This window comes from Pleurodeles waltl, chromosome 7 (assembly GCF_031143425.1).
Source record: "Pleurodeles waltl isolate 20211129_DDA chromosome 7, aPleWal1.hap1.20221129, whole genome shotgun sequence".
In the NCBI taxonomy this organism is placed as follows: domain Eukaryota; kingdom Metazoa; phylum Chordata; class Amphibia; order Caudata; family Salamandridae; genus Pleurodeles; species Pleurodeles waltl.
The window spans coordinates 531,382,106-531,403,223 of NC_090446.1; the positions used below are offsets into that span (position 1 = coordinate 531,382,106).

Here is a 21,118-nt window from a genome sequence, read left to right on the forward strand (position 1 = left end):
TACACTAATGGGTAAGCCATCAGGAGCTTCCGGCTGACTTCTGACAGTTGCATTACTCTCCTGACAAAATTCAGACAGAACGTGTGCCTTGCAAGTGTAGGCAAGCAAACGGTGATGTAAAATGGAGCAAAAATAAAGTGACAACTGTATTGTTATTCATACATTTATTCACAAAATAAAAAGGTAAAAGTCATAAAACTATAAGTTAGAAGTTGGCATTGCAAAACAGCATTATACAATTATATGTGAAAATGTAACAAAAAATGAGTCGACGTTTCAGGCAATGGGAAAGTAATTGAGTTGGGCCATCCTCACGACGTCAATTGTTTCATAATATCAACCGCCATCCAAGTGACTTAGGCCCGTATTTATACTCCGTTTGCGCCGAATTAGCGTTGTTTTTTTCGACGCAAATTCGGCGCAAAACGAACGCCATATTTATACTTTGGCGTTAGACGCGTCTAGCGCCAAAGTATGGGCAAATAGCGTCATTTTTTTGCGTGAACGCCTTCCTTGCGTTAATGAGATGCAAGGAAGGCGTTCCCGTCTAAAAAAATGACGGCGACGCAAATGCGTCGTATTTATACTCCCGGGCAAAAATCACGCCCGGGAGTTGGCAGGTCAAAAAACCCCGCATTTGCGCCACTATTTAACGCCTGGGTCAGGGTAGGCGTTAAGGGGCCTGTGGGCTCAAAATGAGCCCACAGGTGCCCTCCCCTGCCCCCAGGGACCCCCCTGCCACCCCTGCCCACCCCAGGAGGACACCCAAGGATGGAGGGACCCACCCCAGGGACATTCAGGTAAGTTCAGGTAAGTATAATTTTTTATATTTTTTAATTTTTTTTGGTGGCATAGGGGGGCCTGATTTGTGCCCCCCTACATGCCACTATGCCCAATGACCATTCCCAGGGGACATAAGTCCCCTGGGCATGGCCATTGGGCAAGGGGGCATGACTCCTGTCTTTACTAAGACAGGAGTCATTTAAATGGCGTCTGGGCGTCGAAAATAATGGCGCAAATCGGGTTGAGGCGATTTTTTTGCCTCCACCTGACTTGCCCCATTTTAAGACGCCCTAACGCCATTTTCCCCCTACGCCGGCGCTGCCTGGTCTACGTGGTTTTTTTCCACGCACACCAGGCAGCGCCGGTCTGCTAGCGCCGGCTAACGCCATTCCATAAATACGGCGCCCGCATGGGGCTTCAGAATGGCGTTAGACGGCGCTAAATTTTTTGACGCTAAACTGCGTTAGCGCAGTTTAGCGTCAAAAAGTATAAATATGGGCCTTAGAATGCTCCTAACTGGCACATGACGCTCGGCTCCACATGTAAAGCAAGGGCATAGGAGTACCGGACATAATTTATCCAGCATTAAAATCCAGTCATGCACCTGGCAACAGCTCAAGCTCCTCCCCAAGGGTTTCCCAGTGCCTTTTAGGGAGCAGAACTTTGGAAAGGCAATACAGCAAAAAGATCCGTTAGCATCAGACGGGTGCTGCTGAATTGATTATGTATGAAGTTTAGTATCCAGCCGTGAATTTAAGAAATAATACCCCTGAATCTACTATTCGTTGTGACCTAGCATCTGAAATCTTAAACGCAGGGCCTCGTATGCAGCATGAGTTTAAAGCTGAAAGTTTGCTTCTTAAGTCAGGATTTCCTTTCTTACCAGGTGTTTTTGGAAGACTTTGGGCCGTTTGTGAAGCCCAGTTAGGAACTTGAGCAGGGGTTTTCAGCCACAGGGGGGCTCCGTTTTTTTAATACTGAGGGCACTCTTTCAAAAAGACTTACCAAAAATAAAAACAAAAATGATTGTCTAAATAATCTAGCATCTAAACAGAACAGTGTTTTTAGTAACACACATTTGGTTGGACTGTTCATGGTATTAGAACTGGGTCAGTTAAAACTGAGGCTATTACAGGAAGCTTTGCTCCTGTGAGAAAAGTGTTGAGGAAACTCTGCAGTAAAGGCCTGCCAAAGTATACTCAAATAAGGGGATGCTTTCTGAGGAGCTGACATTCCCAGACAGGGCTGAGGGAGAGAATAAGTTATGGCTCACGAACAGCAAGACATGTACCATTGTTTTATGATAACTCAATTGTTATTTTTTTAAAGTGTTTCTGCTAACTTTTACACGGGCGCTTTCCACAGTTCCTCTTGGAAAGCAGGTTACAAGGCCTACGGTTAAATGATGGTTTAGATGTATCCTTCCCTCACATACGGAGACCTTCTCTTCCTTGATTGCACGTGTTTTACCTCGTTCGGTGTTTGACATTTTTGATAAGGTAGTTTCCATTCTGGTAGCATGAACACTGGATCACTCATGGTACCTTCTTAGTGTGAGAATTATTTTGAGGGTCCTTCGTGGTTCATGGAGGATTGGTCTCGATGACGAAGCTCTTCAGCTTTGAATAATTTGCACCTTCACTTCCTTTGCCTGGTTGCTGCCTTTATATGTGCTGGTAAGTTCACATGGATGTGCATGGAAGTTGTCTAGAAGATTTTGAGTATTAAGCCGCACAATTAATATTTTCCAATGTGGGTTATGAGTCGTTGAAGAAGCCAGCTCACTGAAAGGCTCTGAAGGCTTTGCACTGCCATGATTTTTGAAAGGGAAGTTGCTGTGTGCCCATCTACAACCTAGTTAGGCTGTGTCTGGCTAGCTTCAAATAACAATGACCTTTTAGGGTAACTACCATTTTTCAATACATGAAAAACTGAAAAATCAAGACAAACTCCAATATTTTGTAAATGGGCTCATACTTTCATTTTACTCCAGTTTCTGAACTAAATATCCATGTTTCATCTTAATATCATCACAGAATTGATTTAAGTCTACCATCCTCCATAGGATTGGATTTTCTCTTCAGACCTCTTCAATATGGCCTGTAAGCCGATGTTGCCAAATTGGGGCACACACTTTTGATTTCACCAGTGAAATTTTCAAAAATGATCATTCAACATTCATACTGGTTCCACCCATTACGTTTGGCTAGAATCACATGCCTGGTGGCCTGCTGGGGTCAGCTGACCATCATGTCTGTGATAGCTTTTTAATAAAGCAAACTAAAATGCAGCTCATTTTCCTAAATGGAAAAAAGAATTTATTTACATCAAATGTTTTACAAACATGTTTTACTATTATGGGTGGTCCCATGGACCACTGACTACTCCTAAAAAAAGGTTTTTTTGTAACTTCACTAGGGGAAAGAGGTCCCTTGGAACTGCCTCCAATTTGAGATTTGTGGTGGTAAATTATTCATGTTTTGCAACCTGAATGTGGTTGCAAAACATTACTAAATACCAGAAGGAATTGGTATTTGGACAGGACGCCCTTAATACCCACTTTCAAATATTGATTCTTAATGGTTTCCTAAACTCATTTAATGATTCAGAAAACCTTTTTTTTCCAAATCAATAAATTAGCTCTGTACATTTAAAAAAGGGTTTTAGCATTTACAAACCCTCTGATGTACCGAATCAGAGGGTTTATGAATGCTAAAATCATTAGTATTTAAGGTTCACCATCACTGGATTATAACATTTACAATCATGCTTTTTAACATTGTGTGTGGACAAACAGCGTTCAATAAATAACCATATATTGTAAACATGCATCAGTCAGTGGAGAGAAGTGAGAGGCATCTGGCAGTTTTCCTTTTCTTAGAAAAGGTCATAGTTTCCTTTTTGTGCTAAGGAAATCTACCAATGGTGAAACCAAAAATGTGGGGCTAAAACAAAAAATGATTTGGAATGAGCACACAGCTTTTTGCAGATGTGTACAATTATTCTCTTTCTTTTAATTGAATTTGGAAAATGTGTCTAAAATGTAGCCCTTCAGTGTGAATTTTTAGCAATTAGTAACTCAAGTTTATATTGCAGAAATTATTGATAATCATTCCATGAGTAAAGAAAAAAGCTGGGTTAACAGGTTGATGTCGTCAACATTAGGGCCGTCGTAGCTTCCAGAGCAAATAACTTTTGTCTAACCTTGACGTATGCAACTAACCACCTTCCACCTTCATCTGACTTATACTATACTAGTTCCACCCCAGAATTCATCCTAATTATCAGGGATACTTCCTTCATACAATGCTGCCGGTCAGTTGCTATTACTTTCTCCACCCATCTATGTCTCTGCATAAGATCTGTGTATTCATGCTTCAAAGGGTGGGTTTCTTAAAGCATTATAATATGTTCTCTAGACTCTCAAATATTATAATATCATCTGCTGTTTCTTAACATCTTGCAAACCATTGACGTTCCAGCAGAGGGCATAAGTCCCCTTCTGGCCACCCATTCTCCCAGTATCCATGAGTTTCTGTTTGTCTGGGCCAGCATCTATAAGATAGCCACTATAACTCTTTGAGGACAAAGTTAAGTTTTGGTCTAAGCCACACTTAGCAAATCATAGGGGCAAATGGGGAAAGATCTGAACATCTCGAAATCCAAAGGGATAGTGCCTAATATCAATCTGTGAGAACGCTACTTAATGCCACACAATTAGGTTAGGTAAAATGCTCTTCCCACCATCAGGAGCTCCATTGCATTCTTCAATCTCACAATCTAAACTTGCAACATTCGCTCCCTTTTCCACAGCAGTCCCGAGAACGCTGCGTTCCTTGGTCCTCTAGGCATCATTTGCAAAACGTATGAATAGGGACAGTCATCTCACATTTGGTTTCTCTAAGTTCTTTCATCAAGGTCTTTTTCACAGACTCAACATTAATATAACAATAATACATCTATTTCCAAACTAAATTTCGTGTGAATGCACCTGCATTGAAATGACACGTTAGCAGGAATGGAAATCAGTTTCTCACATTATAAGAAAGACAGGCCTATTTATGTCAACTTAAAATATTAAACTCTTAATGCACCTTTACATAACATTTCATGTTATATGGCACATATTTTAATTTCAACATTCATACAAATATCAGTGAAATATTGTCAAATAAAAGTTAATGTTATAGTTATAATAAATGCAATACCATTGAGGATATATAAACCTAAGTATGACTAAGACATGCATTTCTCAACCTTAACTGAAAACATTAGTGTGCACATCACATAAATAGTTTTTGTTACTAATGAAATCACACTTCATTAATATGAGAGTAATTTCTTACTTTTTTCAATGATTACATTTCATTTATTAAGGTTAAGACACACAGGCCCTCATTACAACTTGGGTGGTTTCAGGGCAAGACCACCATGCATAATGCCGTCACCATAACGTCAGTGCTGGCAGTACAGTGACCGCCTTATTACGAGTCACAAAGTGAAAACCGCCCAAATACAGCCACAAATTCCACAACGCCAGGTCGACCGTGGCGAAAGAATGACTGTCCGACCACCAGCCTCACCGTGCCAACACCATTCCGTCCGCCCTTTTACTTGTCAGTTTTCTGCCCAGTGGTCCATGCACGGTGAAACATGATTGGTGGTGCGCACCACTGCAGTTCAAAAAGGTACCACCAATAGTGGGCAACACCACATTGGATGGGTTGAATACCCCACACCTGAGACATATACACAAACTGCACACACCTGCTCACGGCACTATAAAACACCCCACACACACACCCACAATCCCTTGCGCTTCCTACGAACAGCACACATAGGGGGTCATTACGACCCTGGCGGCCGGCGGTAAGTTGGCGGTAACACCGCCAACAGGCTGGCGGTGTTCTGCCAGCTATTATGACCGTGGCGCAATAGCCACGGCCATACCGCCGGCCCCTCCAACATACCACCAGGCTTCCGCCTGGCGGTCATAATCTCCAGGGCAGCGGGGATTATGAGTCCCCGACCGCCAGCCTGTCCTTGGCAGTAAACACCGCCATGGAAAGGCTGGCAGTAAGGGGGACTTGGGGTGCCCCTGGGGGCCCCTGCACTGCCCATGCACTTGGCATGGGCAGTGCAGGGCCCCCAGGCATAGCCCCGTCGCGCATTTCACTGCCCGAATTTCGGGCAGTGAAATGCGTGACGGGTGCTACTGCACCCGCTGCACAGCAGCATTGCCGTCGGCTCTATTGCAAGCCGGCAGCAATGTTGATGTAACTTTTCTGCTGGGCCAGCGGAGGGTAACACTGTTACCGTTAGCTGGCCCAGCGGAAAAGTCATAATAGGGAGCCAGGAATACCGCCGGCAATGGCGGTATTCTGGCTCCCGCAGCCTCAGCAGTCTTTTAATAAGACCGCTGAGGTAGTAATGAGGCCCATAGTGATGACCCATTCACACAGATCCCATATACGACAGGCACTTTTACACTGCACACACAACACACCACACAACTGCACATATTGCACTAGGCACACATCAGACATACACACCAACACCACAACCCACTTGCACCCACATCCAAACACCCCCACCCCACCAACCACCCCACACTGTACCCTACACACACTAAAACCCCCCACACAACATGGCACATCAAAAGCACCCACGTTTCACTGGCAATGAGTTGAGGGTCATGGTAGATGATATTGTCAGGGAAGAGCCACACCTGTTCGGAGCCCAGGTCCAGCAAACATCATTGGCAGGGAAAACTGAGTTATGGCAGAGGATCGTTGACATGGTCAACTCAGTGGCACATATCCATGCAACAAGGGAGGACATCAGGAAGACGTGGAATGATCTCAGGGCGAAGGTGCATTCCATGCCATCCAGGCACCAGATTGCCCTGAACAAGACTGGCGGTGGGCCCCCACCTTCACCCCTTGAATTAACATGCTTGGAGGAGAAGGTCTTAGACATCATGCATCTTGAGGGCCTGACTGGAATCATTTGAGGGCTCAACTCTGGTAAGTCAACAACATCCCTCAGGTAACTCCTGCCCAGCATGCGTCCCCACCACCCATCACTCCCCATTCCACACTTCTGCACTCCCCAAAGCACCCCACAACCTTCCCCTGCATGACACACCACCCCATTGCCACCATTCCCACACAGTCACCCCCTAATGCACAGATACCAAGTACAATGCCAAGCACCACAACGCCCACAATGCATCACTCCCTATATATCAGAGGATCACAGTCCCACTTCACAGTGGAACACCTGCATGGAAAACCATACCACATGCCACATCAACTGGTTGCCTCGAATGCATACCAACACATGGCAATGACAGCAATGCTATCCACTATCCTCAACCCTCAATGGCACATGGAAACAATGGCACGATCCGCATCCCCCAAACAATGTCTGCAGTACTGCAGTTGTCATTGCCATCACTGGGAAGCAAGTCAGGATACACCATGCATCACATAATGTGGCCAACAAGTACATCTCCAAAATGTAACTCTCTCCCTTTCCATTCACAGGTTCCTCTGCCACTGCCAAATGCCAGTGGATAATAGGGTCAGACAGCCCTCCCCAGGATGAAGGCTCTAGTGGATATCTGGACAGTGACAACTTGCCTGGCCCACCTGGGATGTCTGGTCAGTCCACACCCAGAAGCCCCACCCTGGACACAACTGACTCCCCCTTCCATGTTGCAACTACACCGCAGCCAGCCTCTCATCCCCAAACCGGTGCTCCAGGGACTGGTCAATCAGAAGTGGGTCCCACAGTGCAGGGGCCAGAGTCAAGGGCACACACCCACAACAGTGAAGGTCCTGGTTCTACTAGGAGTGGACACACTGTGCCATGGGCACAGGCACAATGGGCCATGGGTAGTGGGAGGGGACATATGGTCCAAAGGACAGGGCAGCCACAACAACAGATTGACCAGGTGGCCCTCTCCCAAGTCCTGGGTGAATACCACCAAACACAGGACATGATGGGCCACATCCTTGCGACTATGCAGGAGAACCTGAGGCTGCAGAGGGAACACCATCAGGAAGCCATGCAGCACTGGCAGGCACTCAATGCCACCATGGCCTCCATTGCAGGGGTGCTGAAGGAACTGACCAGCATCCTGCATGAGTCCTCCACCCACCAGCAGGCCCCTTCCACTAGCCACATCCCAACAGAGCCCTCCACTTTAGTGGCAGCTAGTGGAATGGAGGCCCTGCCAGAAGACCCGTAGACCACAGCACCTGAGGGCTACAGTCCAACCAGACATTCTGCAGGAACTGATGCCAAGACCAACACCACCGCCAGGAAGTGACCCTCTCCTGAACATTCTCCCTTGTGTGCCACTGCGACATCCTGTTGACTGTCCACTGTCATCTCTCCGTTCTCCCATGGCCCCCTATACTGGACCCAGAATACCCACAGCTGGGCTAACTACACTGATGATTTCAACCAACATGACCCCACTCATCACCCCTTGCACATCTCAGTCACAAATAATCACTATTGAGCACAGCTACTGTCTACGTGTTTTAATGTAAGAAGTTCCATTTAGTGTGGCATTGCATGTTCAACTGTCAATCCATTGTCCTGCAAAAGTTTGTGAGAGTGACAGAATGGGGAGCAATATGCAGCAAGGATGATAGTGGAACAGGCAGAGGCTGGAGACATGAGTCAAGGGAGCCAACAGGTGATGTAGGAACCAGAGTGCACCACACAAATGCCCTGCAAGTAGAACAAGACAGTGACAACAATAACTATAGGAGTCAAGTATGCCCACACACCACACATGCACTATAATTACAAAGTCCCTAGGATTGAGATGTCAAGTGTTAGCTCTAACCATATGCCCATGTCAGACCCGCTTTCCCAAGATACAAATCCACAATGGTCCTTCCATTGACAGACAAAGCTAAACTTAAGGCATGTTCCACAGTCAGAAACAATAATGTTGCACTGCCTCCCAATGTGAACTCTTAGGATAGGTAGCAATACTGTTGACACCCCAATGTTTAGCACACATATTGCAGTTGATATGGCAGTTCAGGGAACAATGGAAATGCACAAACATGTCACAAGTGAACCAACTCAAAAGCAAGGTGAGAACTGCACTGAAATGTGTAGAGTGACAACTCCACTGATTGGCAAATGTGACCCCCCAAACCCACCCATTGGCAGAGCTACACCCAATACCACCAGGGCTAACAGACACCAGGAAAATCTATGTCACAAGGCAGCCAAGAGTACAGGTCACATACCATACATCTGACACATACCTGTAGCTCAGAGGAAGTATTGTCATATCAACTCTGCTCTCAAGTCAGCTGCATTCTCATCATCTTCCTCGTCATCACTCCCTATGTCCCCTTCATCAGCCACTGGTCCAGCTGCCACTCCTCTGCATCCAGCAATGGGATATGACGTATGAGGGCCAGATTGTGTAGCATGCAGCAGGTAACAATGATCTGGCACATTTTTTATGGTTTGTAGAGTAGGGCACCTCCGGAGATGTGTAGACACCAAAATCTGGCCTTTAGTAGCCCAATGGTTCTCTCGATCACACGCCTTGTCCTACACTGGGCCTCACTGAAACGGTTTTCAGCATCTGTAGTCAGATGTCTCACAGTTGTCAATAGCCAGGGAAGGTTGGGATAGCCAGAGTCACCTGTGTGCACAGAGGCAGGACCCATGTCAAGACCGGGAGGGAGATAGGGCAGGGTCTGAAGGGAGTTGAATATATTGGGGCATACATACGAATGGATACATACCGATGAGCCAGGCCCAGTCCCTCTGTACTGGTGCCATCATCTGTGGGAGATTGCCGTTATACAGAATGAAGGAGTCATGAACAGAACCAAGGAACTTGGCCGTCACTTTGGAGGTACATTTGTCAGCCAGACACACCACCTGCACATTGATACAATGAAAGTTTTTTCTCCTGGGTGGCACCAAGGCAATGTGTGTGCCATCTATGTCCCCGATCACATGAGGGACTTGTGCCAAATCATAGAAAGCAGCTTTGACAGTGGCTAAATCAGCACAGTGGGAGAACCTGATGTAAAAGGACTGATGTCTTACCAGGGCACACAGTACATCCCTCAAAACATTACTGAACATCGGTTGTGACATCCCTGCTGCCAAGCCCAGTGTCATCTGGAACAACCCTGTAGCAAGAAAGTGTAGGACTGACAACACCTGCACTATGGGGGGGGATGACATTGGGAGGATGTATGGCAGGCAACAGATCAGGCTCCAACTGGGTCACCAGCTCCATGATGGTGTGGCTGTTCAGACGATACGTCTGAATGACATGTCGCTCTTCCAGGATGGCAAGGTCGACTAGGGGCTGGTACACAGGAGCATGTCTCATTCTCAACATTGCACTGTATCTGGGAATAGGAGAAGGAGAAGTCACAAGAAGCTGCATTGACTGTGTGGACACAGTAAAGCTGTGCAATAGTCACCAAATTTCACCTATGATGCACCAAACATTCGGCCACTATTCACTAAATACATGTAAAATGGCAGCCGCCTGTCCTGCATGCACAGAACTGAAGGAAGTGACCTCATACTGCCGTCAGTTGCAACTGCTGTGCAACTCCGCATTGGATAACATGGTTGCCTATGGGAGACTAGAGCCAATGGTGATCGACACCGGCGGTGAGGTCTGCGGCGGCCGTGACCGCCATTTCATGTGGCAATGCTCACTTGACTCCTGACACTCCTGCACACAAGATCTCCACTGTGTGTGCTGCTGTGTTCTGACTCTGGTAGCCAAGATGCCACGTCCTGTAGGAGTTAAGGCCCCAGCCGTCTCACAGGAAGAACTCAAGAAGCTTGTGGACGGGGTACTACCCCTGTATGGACAGTTGTATGGGGCATAAGAGCAGTAGGTGAGTCTAATGTCACCGTCCTGTCTGATAGCAATGTGTATGGGGATGGAAGGCTTTGGGGCGAGGCAGCCAGAGTTGATGCATGGAAATGGGTCAGGAGTCTGAGCGTAAGTGGCATGAAGACATGTGAGTGTGGGCATGAGATGTGTGAGATGTGTGCTGTCCACTGCTGTCCCTGTGATGCCATTCTACACGACTTTGTCCTTCTGTCGGTGTCACCCATGCAGTCAGTGCCCATCAGAAGAAGGGGATTTGGCATGCTATTGCCAAGCAAGTGCGGACCCTGGGAGTCCATGCCTGGGAGAGCACCCACTGCAGAAAGAGGTGGGAGGACCTGAGATGCTGGGCCCGGAAGACCGCAGAGGCCCAGCTGAGGGCGTCCTCCCAATGATGGAGGGTTGTCCGTCGGACCCTGACCCCCCTCATGGCCCGCATTTTAGTGGTAGCCTACCCTGAGGTGGATGGGTGCCTGAGGACAGCACAGCAGCCACAAGGGGGTAAGTACACACTCTCATCTCGTTAATGTGTTGCTTAGGTGGGTTTGGGTTGAGTACTAGTAGGTAGCTGTAGCGTAGGTACTAGGCAGATGCCTGTCCACTATGGTTATCAGCTACCCTGGCAGGATTGGTATCACAGATGTGTGCCCATACCATGCAGAATGTGACTTATGAGGGCAATTACTTCCAAGGTGTAATTTGTGTGGTCACTCTCTCTCAACCAAGTTTGGGAACCCAGCTCCCGCCAACGTCATCAGTACACCTGAGTGTCAGGGCATTGTCATCTATATTTGTTTACCACTTTGCTAGATGAAATAAGTGAGTCCTCAGTCTGCTGCCATGTACTGTAAGTGTAGTGAAGCAGAGTGGGCCAAGCTGTCACTGTGCAATTTGTTAATGGCTTAGTAGGCATGCTACCTACCCATGCAGGATTCAGTTGATTCAGGAGTACACAAATTGTTTCTCTAAATGGCCATGTGAAGTTGCCAAGTACTGGGTAAGTGTGACTGGTATGACTCACATCAAGTACATGAGTGCAATTGTACTACCATCAGCAATTCACATCAGCATAGCTGTAGTTTCCCCCATAGTGTCCCACTTTTGTAGCATGCATAGGTGAGGGCATGGTAAGATAATGATACTGTTACTCTGTGTGACTGTTGTGCTGGCAGGGACCCATTTCACCCTGTCCCTCTCTCCCACCATCCCTCCCTCCCTCCCTCTCCTCCTCTGTCGTTCTGTGCATCAGCATCATCTGGTGAAGGAGAAGGGGCAACAATGAGTGGAAAAACTGCAGCCCCCAGGACCGAGAAGGCTGATTCCAGCGGAGCAGAGGGGACCAGTGGGATGGAGGGAGAGGGGAGTGCCAAGGGGGGGACAAGATCGACCACACCATCTTCAGATTCCTCCTTCGATGGCGGCTCTCTGGTGGTGGGAAATCCAACCGGGACCACCCCAGTAACATCCTAATCCTTGGCTGCACCCCCTTTCCAGCACCACCCTCCCTGTAGCTCCCCACCCAGTTGCCTGTGACCACTCATCCAGGAGGGTGGCATCTCCTTTGCCGCAGGCACCTCTGCCCCCAACCCAGTCAGCCCTGCTGCCCTCAATGAGGAGGCTATTGACCTCCTGAGGTCCATCTCTGTGGGACAGTCAACCACTGTGAATGCCATCTAGGGACTGGCATCGCAGATGCAGCAGACCAATGTGTTCCTGGATGACATTCACGGTGCCCTGGCTGGCCTGCAGAGATTGTTTCAGGATCTGGCCTCCTCATTGACGGCAGCCAGTGTTGCCTGTTCCCAATCCCACATCCCTCTCCCCTTACCCATCCAAGGCATATTTACTGACCCACATGCATCCACATCAACAGACACGGTACGCAAGGACAAACATAAGCACCACAAACGCCACCACCGCCATGCACACACACAACATTCAGATGCAGACATGACAACATCCACTCCCTACACTGACTCCCCCACCACCTCCCCCCTCACAGGCACTACACCACTCACACCTGCAGTCACCACCCCATCAGTACCAGATCCTACCACAAGTGCCCTCACTGCCACCGTCAACACAATATCAGACCGGCATACATGCACCCCATACAGCACAAGCGCACTCAGCACGACAATCAACACCCCCTCATGCAGCACACCCACCCACCCTGCAGACAGCACCACAAACATTCACTCACACATCCCCCCTGCCATTTCCCTGCATCTCCCTCCACAGTCAACCACCCAACAGTCACACAACACACACATGGCATCCTAGCATGCACCTGCACCCAAATCATCTCCATGTACACACCTCTCAACCTCTCCCTCCACTCCCATAGCTTTCTGCCATGACCATCCCAGTGCCCCAAGAAAAGTTTCCTCTGTGAATTTTCCCTGTTTCCTACCAGTGAACAAGTTCCTGCCCCCACAAGCACCCTGTTACCCTCTCCACACCCCTGCCTTCCACTTACCAGTCCTCCTCTGGTCACCGCCATGCCCTTTCCCCAACTAAGACTTCCACCCCCACCAAGTTCACAGTCACCCCTCCCAAGCCCAAACCCAGGCCCTCTCCCCCAAAATCCAAGTCAAAGCCCAGACCCCCCATCCAAGCCTAAGGACTCCCACTCCAAATCCACACAAAAGGCCAAACCCCCACCACCCGCTCCCCCCTCACCCCTGAGGTGTCTGCATGCCCCATTGATGCCCCTGCATAGTGGAGGCCTGTAGTTTGCAGTCAGGAGTCACGTTGGGGGCTTATTCTGTGCCCAGTGTGCTAGGGGCACTATAGATATTTTGGACTGGTGCTTGGGTCTCTTTGTACATAGTTCTTCATATAGTTTTCACTTTTTAAATATATATGCACTACTGCACCATTGGTGTTGATGGTAACAACTGTGTCCTGGCTTTCCTTCCACATGTATGTGTCGTAAATATGTGATTTGGCATGTGTGAGTGTGTGTGTGTTGGTATGGGTGTTTGCGTGTGTTTGTGTTTGTGGGCATGGCTTGCCATGCCGTGCGCGTGTTGTGTGTCTGTACTAATGTCCTTACCTCCAGTGTATGCTAGGCAGGTGTACTTATGGTTGGTGTCTTTGTTGCTGATCCTGGAGTTCAATGGCCAACAGGAGCATTGGGAAGACTTGCAATTCGCATGCTATAACCCCTGCAGATGTGCCTGTGTTCCTGAAGATGAGTGTTCCCTTTTCAGTGATTCATTTCCACTAGGCTTTTCATGGTGGTGTGACTGCCTCGGAAATCCTGGCGGTGTGCAGCCTCATAATAGGGGCGTGGGAAACAGCCTCACCGCCCGCCTAGATATGCCTCTAAGCATTCTGGTCGTGCTGGACCAGTGGCAAATCCACAAGTTCAGTCCCACCGCAGTGGAGCGCGGGCCAGGTAGAGGAGTCACGTAGACCTTTGTTGCAGCAATACTCAGCGACAATGCGTTGATCCAAAAGAGGGGATGTGTTGCACTTGCAGGTGATGCGTCGTTTCCTGACTGGGCAATTTCATTGATGCATTGATGTCCAGTAGCGATGAGTGCCAGTTCTGATGCGTCAGTGCTGCATCAGCCAAGCCGAGGCTGCATTGTAAGGCGGGGTCATTGCGTCGTGCAGTCGGCGAGCGTTGTCTGCAGCTTTGGTACAGGCAGTAGCAAAGCAGCATTTCTGCAGTGGGATGCATTGGTTTCAAGTGACTCGCCATTGTCTTTGTGTCGGTTCTTCTGTTGCAGCACCACACTCACCTCCAAGGGCTCAGGACTGAATTTAACACTACTTGGCAGACCAGGGCTCACAGCAGAGGAGCCCAGGTGCTGGTAGCAAGATGCAGGTGAACTCGTTGATATCACTGAGACTTCAGAAACAGGAAGCAAGCTCACTCAGGCCCTTGGAGAAACTTTAGGTTGCAGGATGTAGAGAGTTAAGTCCAGTCCTCTCACTCCCAGGCAAAAGGCAGCAGGCAGAAGGACAACACAGCAAATGAAACAGCAAAGTGTCAGTCAGTCTTGGAAGCACAGCAGTCCTTCTTCCTGGTAGAATGTACTTAGTCCAGAAGTGCTCAGAGTATATGGTGTCAGAGGCCCCGTACTTATACCCAAAATGGTCTTTGATATAGGGGTAGCTTCAAAATAATTCTCTGAAGTACACAAGGTTCCCTTCCAACCCAGTCCTGGCTCCAGACTACCAGTTGGGGGTATCAGCCCTTTGTGTGAGGGCAGGACAGTCTATTCAGATGTGTTAATTGCTTCTCCCTCTCCCTGCCCAGGGCGACAATCAGTATGCAGATGAATGCATATGTATCTCCTTTCACACCCAGCCCTTCCTGTTTGCAGCTGTCTGGAGAAAATGCATAACTGTAGCTGTCACCTAAACCCAGACGTGATTTCAGAGACAGGCTATGGCACAGAGGCCCTCATTATGACCTTAGCCGCCTGCCAAGATCTGACCGCCGGGCAGCCGCCAATGCGGCCACACTCCCGCCGCGGTCATTATGAGATCACCGCTGGGCCGGCGGGCGGAAACCTGGTTCCAAATGGAGCCGGCGGTGTTGCGCCGTGCGACGGGTGCAGTTGCACCCGTCGCTCTTTTCACTGTCTGTGTCATGTGGTGAGTTATGGGCAAAAATGTTTTGTAAAAAGAATATCCTGCAAAGCATTATGGGGCGAGTTTCTGAGTGCATCGAATATTGTTGTATCTTGACTTTAATGCTCAGAACTGCGCCTAGAGGGCACCACTATAAAAATAACATTTGTAAGAAACATGGTCATGTAATCACATACTTAGGATCAGGAGAGCCTGATTAAGTGCAGATTTTCATGACAACCACTATGTAAGTGAGTCGCATTTGGATTTGCTTATTGTACAATTATCTTCTGTGGATATCTTGAAAATGTGATATGGATCCAGCGCTCCTTGATCGGCACTGATGTAATCCTTGCAAATATCCAGTAACAGTTTATCTCGTTCCTCCGTTTAACTTGACTCGCCCACAACCATCTGTATCCCACCTGCAACCACTAATCACTGCGTGACATTGGTTATGTACCAAATGTTCACTTTATACAATATTTCTGTATACAAAGCTTTAAATATACGCAAGCACTCGTGTGCAGGAGTATTCAAACACTGGGGGTAAACAGGCGAAGTTAGGGGCCTACCCATGTGTGAGAGGGGATTGTCATCTCCTTCGCAGTGATATACATATATTAACAAGGGCATCGCACGTGCAGGACAGTTGGGCTTCCGTAGGCACAAGGAGACAACAAATGGTGCTATTAGATTGCTATCACTTTCTTTGCAGTGGAATCAGAGGCTGCCTCCATCCCCCAACCCCTGGGGCAGGCAATCTGTCTTTTTTTTTTTTTTTTTTTGGTTGAAGGCTGTTCTTGCGCTGTGTGCTGCATGCACAAACCAGCCCTGAATCATCATATTTCCAAAACCAGATCATCCCATCCCTTTCCCCCAGGGTCCTCGTCACAAAAATATAAGGCAAGTCGCTTTCCCCTCCCTCCAAGGCTTTTAAGCTGTGTTTTATGGAATGCAGACTGGGGTGGAGCACCCGAAATGGGAGGAGCCAGGAGACAATCACGAGGACGCGGCTGTGCCTTGCTATCGTGTGAAGCACAACAGAGCATAAACCTGTGACGAGGTGTATGACCCAAACTATGGCACCCCTCAAATGTTCGGCAGGCTTATAGGTCACATTTTTGTTTTAAATGTGACACTCCAAGTTCACCACATCATCTAAGAAATCAAAACAAGAGCTAGGTGTAATTTTGAAGCTATGGCTGGAGTTGGTCATTGTAGTAGAAACGCTTTTCATATGGAGGGAACATAATTTCTTAACGGAACACCTCTCATAACTGCACGATCCTTCTGTACCCTCACTGCTTCGTTGTTTCGTCTCCAAATTTGACCACCAATGTAGCACGTTTACATTATTTATCAATCCATACAGTTTTGTTTGTAGTAGAATAAAGGCACCAGATTACGGGACAAAGTTCCTAGGAGGAAAACACAGCACCTCACCAGGGCCATGAAGCGCTATATGAAAGCAATTACAATATGCAATAACGTCCCCTTTTTCCATCACTCTGTCCTTGAGACTTCCCTCTGCGGTATATATACAGATATTACGGGATGAAACGAAGGCTCAGCTGGGCGGCAGGACATGTGCAAGGAAAGGGTGGCAACATAGGTAGTGATCACACCAGGAGGTGGGCTACACCACATGGATGCGGAGCTTCCGGTCTTCCCAATCCCATACGTGGGTAGCTCACTCAGACCTGTTGATGTGTGCATTACTGTTCAAAACATGAGGGCCACACGACCCATGCTGCAAGTGAAGTCTAGTCTGTGTGAGCTGGTGACAGGGATCCGGGAAACACGGAAAGCCAAGGGGAAGGGGAATCTATTTGAAGAGAAAGGTTACAGAGCAGCAGCTACGGTGAGGGGTAGTATGGCTTAGGGTTACCCATGGGCTGGGGATAAAAGAAGGAGGGGCTCCCACGAGAGGAGGTGGTGAGCAGTCCGCAGAAAAGGTGCAAAGCAGACAGAATGGGTCTTAGTAGCAAGCAGTTACAACAACGAGGCGAAAGGTGCAATGGGTTAAAGTCAAGAGAGACTTTCAGCAGGACGAAACTGTAACCGCCATCAGAAAATGGACGATAGGGAGTAAATACAGACAATAACGAGGATAGTTGAGTAAAAGTGAGCAGAAAAACTTGATGGGAGAATGGGGCGCCAGTGACGAAGAATAGATGATAAGAGGGAAGAACTAAGATGCCAAAGTGAGGGGTGGTGGCAGTGAGGAACGAGTATTTGGAATGCAATAGTCTTGTGTTTGCTCGAGTTAGAGCTCATAGCATTGTAAATTACTGACTGGACTTTTATTGCCACACAGACTGAAAATAACAAAAGGAAGAGAGTGAGGGTGAGCTGGCTCTGGAAAAGCCCCCCTCTGCTGTTGGTTTATGTTTACAGAGGGAGCTGGTGGGGAGGAGGGACTGAACAAGCACCCACACTGTTGAGGTGAAACAGGCAAATGCCCCCCAAAAAAGTCCCTTACAGAAGAGATAAACAGGACATAGCGCAATTACACAGTACTTTGTGCTGCTCCCAAAGTGAAAAAAGGCAGGACAAAGAGGCAGAACTGACCACTAGCAAGTAAGGATTTTTGAAGGACACTGCAACTAACAAATCAAAACGCTGGAACTCACTCTATTGTATACTTTAGTATACAGCAGGCCGAACGCTAACGCTCGACCTAAAAAGGAAAGTATGGGCCTGCCAAGCGGGTACACTTAGCAGGTTGAAATGGCAGTTTAAATTGTGCCCACAAGCTTGGCAGTGGGAGGCCTGAGACATGTTTGAAAGGCTATGATAGTGGGTGGCACAATCATTGCTGTGGGCCCACTAGTAGCATTTGATTTACAGACCTTGGGCACACCTAGTGCACTTTACTGGGGATATATTAGTAAATCAAATATGCCACTTATGGAGAAGCCAATGTTACCATGTTTTAGACACAGAACATATGCGCTTTAGCACTTGTCAGCAGTGAAAAAGTGCACAGAGTCCTTAAGCCAGCAAAAATAAAGTTCAGCACACAATCAAAACAGGAGGTCAGAAAGCAAAAAGTCAGGTGAAACCATTTCAAAAGATGCCAGGTGTAAGATCAAGCATCAATGAACTTTCTTTATTCAGTGGTGAAGTCTGCCGCTTTACAGAGAAACCACTTTTCTATTCTCCACAGGGTCTTCTGGCCCCCCCTGAAGCTGGCTAAACTCAGAAAGTCTGATAATGCCAGATGTAGGAGATGCGGGGTTCAGGGTGCAAACAACTTCAATCTGTTTGGCAGCTGCTCTGCTCTGGAAGGAATCTGGCTAAAAATGGGTAAAACAATATCCAACCTTTCAGGGGTACCTGGCGGTGAACCCCACTACGATCTTGTTTGGTTTACTATGAAAGGATGGAGAGGTAGATAAAATGGCACGGAGCCAAACTAAATCATTTTTTTCTGTGAATCCTGGCATGGAGAGCAATATGTAAGAAGTGGCGTCAACCAGAGCCCCCTGCTCTGTAAGATTCTTTTATAAAATAGATGCGAAAATTGAAGGGGGAATTGTGAATGTTCAAATTTGGGACCGACTGAGCACCGGATCAGAGTAGAGGACGAGTCCAATTATTATACCTCTGCAGTCAGTAACGGCCGGGGAGGTACCACATCGGAGTAATACCTTGCATTACTTCCGGTTTCTGTGCCGTGAATAGAGCACTTCGGATTGTTACACTTACACGATTGTTCTCTTTTGAGGTGAAATGAGAACCAAAAGGGATTACAGTAGTCATATATTGATGGCATAGGCCATGAAGAAGCTATAAATAAAATAATTGATTAGTAAAAAAAAAAAAGAATATTGTTAAAACTCGATACTAGAATTCGTTATATCATCTGAATATCACAGCACAACAAAAAGGGAAACTTTACAATCTTTACAATTACATACTTAATGAACATTCAAAATGTCATCCTGTGCCACACGGCATGAAGATTCTAATTAAAAATTGTAAAGAAGCAGGATGTCAGCTGGGCGGACTCGCCCTTGAGGCAGGTCTCCACTGCTGTCTGACAAGTTTTGATGGATAAACAGTGGTCCGAGCCAATATTTTCGGGGTATAACAAGATTAGGGCAGATGCAGAAGTGGATGACATGACTCAGTGACTCTGACTTTGCGCCAGACAGCCAGCAAGAACGATCTGAGCCTTGCCCTGGCCTACTGTTAAAGTGCTGCTTAAGATAGTGTGGAACCCTCTGAGGATCATATAACAAGAGGAACACATTAATATGCAATTGTTTGCTTAGATCTTCAACATCCCGTTTCATTGCCAGTTGTTTAGCCTGTTTGTTTACTGTTTTGGAAAACAGTTTGTCAGGAAGCTCCTTCACCCACCGGTCCCTGGCTTCTAATTGAGTTACAGCACTTTCCAACTAAAGTAACCAGCTCGAGCATTACTTTATTGTTAACGAAAGGTAAAACATTAAAGTGTTCGGGTCTGCTATTTTTACCTTATAACAATAAGAAAGAAATCTGTCTTGAATTAGCTTTTTACAGCTGGTCATGTTCAACTCTAGTATTAGTTGTGTTTGGGAGGAGTCAGGATGTAGTCTGTATGCATGTGGATGGCACTTACAATGCATTATTTCAAGCCAATCACTCCGTCTTTCAATACAATCATGCCATACAAAATTGTTGGAATTCATTTACACTTCTATCACTTTACACAGTTGGCTTGTGCCAGAACATTGAACATTCTTAAGGGGATGGCAAAATGTTGTGCATAGAAAGGTAGGCGCATTTCTGATTGATGTCTTGTGTAGTATTGCACGCCCGCTCTCTCCAAACCAAACTCCTAGATATTTGTTGCAAGGCACCTTCTCGATGAATTTGTTACCAATTATCCAGTGACCATTTTTTTCTTCTTTCTTCCAAAAGAAGGCTTTGGCCTCCAAAGGTAATTGCCTTTGGAGGCCAACTCCAGGTATATCCAACAGAATTGTATCGTCAGCAAACTTTAGAGTGCTGACCTTCACTTCTCCTAATTTAGGGGGGTAAGCTCTTTTTGGGAGAGATGCTTGCACAAGTCTACAAGGTATAAGTTGAAAAGAAAGGGAGCCAACCATGCTTCAGCCCTTTGTTCGTAAAACGTTTCCCTGACGTAACCCATTTGGACGTCAGTCTTATCTTTACTCACATATTTAAATATAGACCATTGATAGCCAATGATAGGGGTTGCGGAATACCCCATTCATTGAGTTTTGCCCAGAGCTTACCCTTGTTGACATTGTCAAAGGCGGTGGTAAAGTCAATAAAAGCTGCATATAGCAAGTTTTCTTCACTGGCCAGAGTGCTCTTCACAAAGGATGAGAGCGCAAATAGATGGTGCTCAATGCTACAGCCTTTTACAGATACAGTTTGCAAAAAAGGAATATTTTTTCCGTGGCCCACTTGTCCAGTTCTTTTACAAGCGACTTTGCATATACTTTGCCACTGACATCCAACAATGTAATGAGGCAAAAGTTCTGAGGCGACCTAGTTGACCTTTTTTATGTATGGGCGTCAATAGCGAGCCTCTCCAGGTATCTGGGATGATATCATTATTACAGCATTGTAAACAGGGCTTAAAATTGTCGTCCATTGATCAAACATTAATTTAAAAAAAGGAGGCCAGAATATAGCTAGGCCACGGAGTCACATTATTGTGAGTAGATTTAATGGCCTCCTCTACATCTTACGGCGAGAAGACATCTGCATTTAATTCACAATCAATTAGCAATCAGATTTAGGGAGATCTCATCTATTGGAATCCTGCTGATCATAGTATAACTTTGAAATGTACTTGATCCAAGCAGCTGG

The 21,118-nt window shown here is 47.0% G+C and overlaps 1 protein-coding gene across 3 annotated transcripts in view; it reads right to left on the reverse strand.

The window, feature by feature from the left end:
• MFAP4 (microfibril associated protein 4) overlaps positions 1 to 21,118 on the reverse strand; it is a 467,131-nt gene that overhangs the window by 86,781 nt on the left and 359,232 nt on the right. The gene's annotated exons all lie outside the window — the stretch shown is intronic.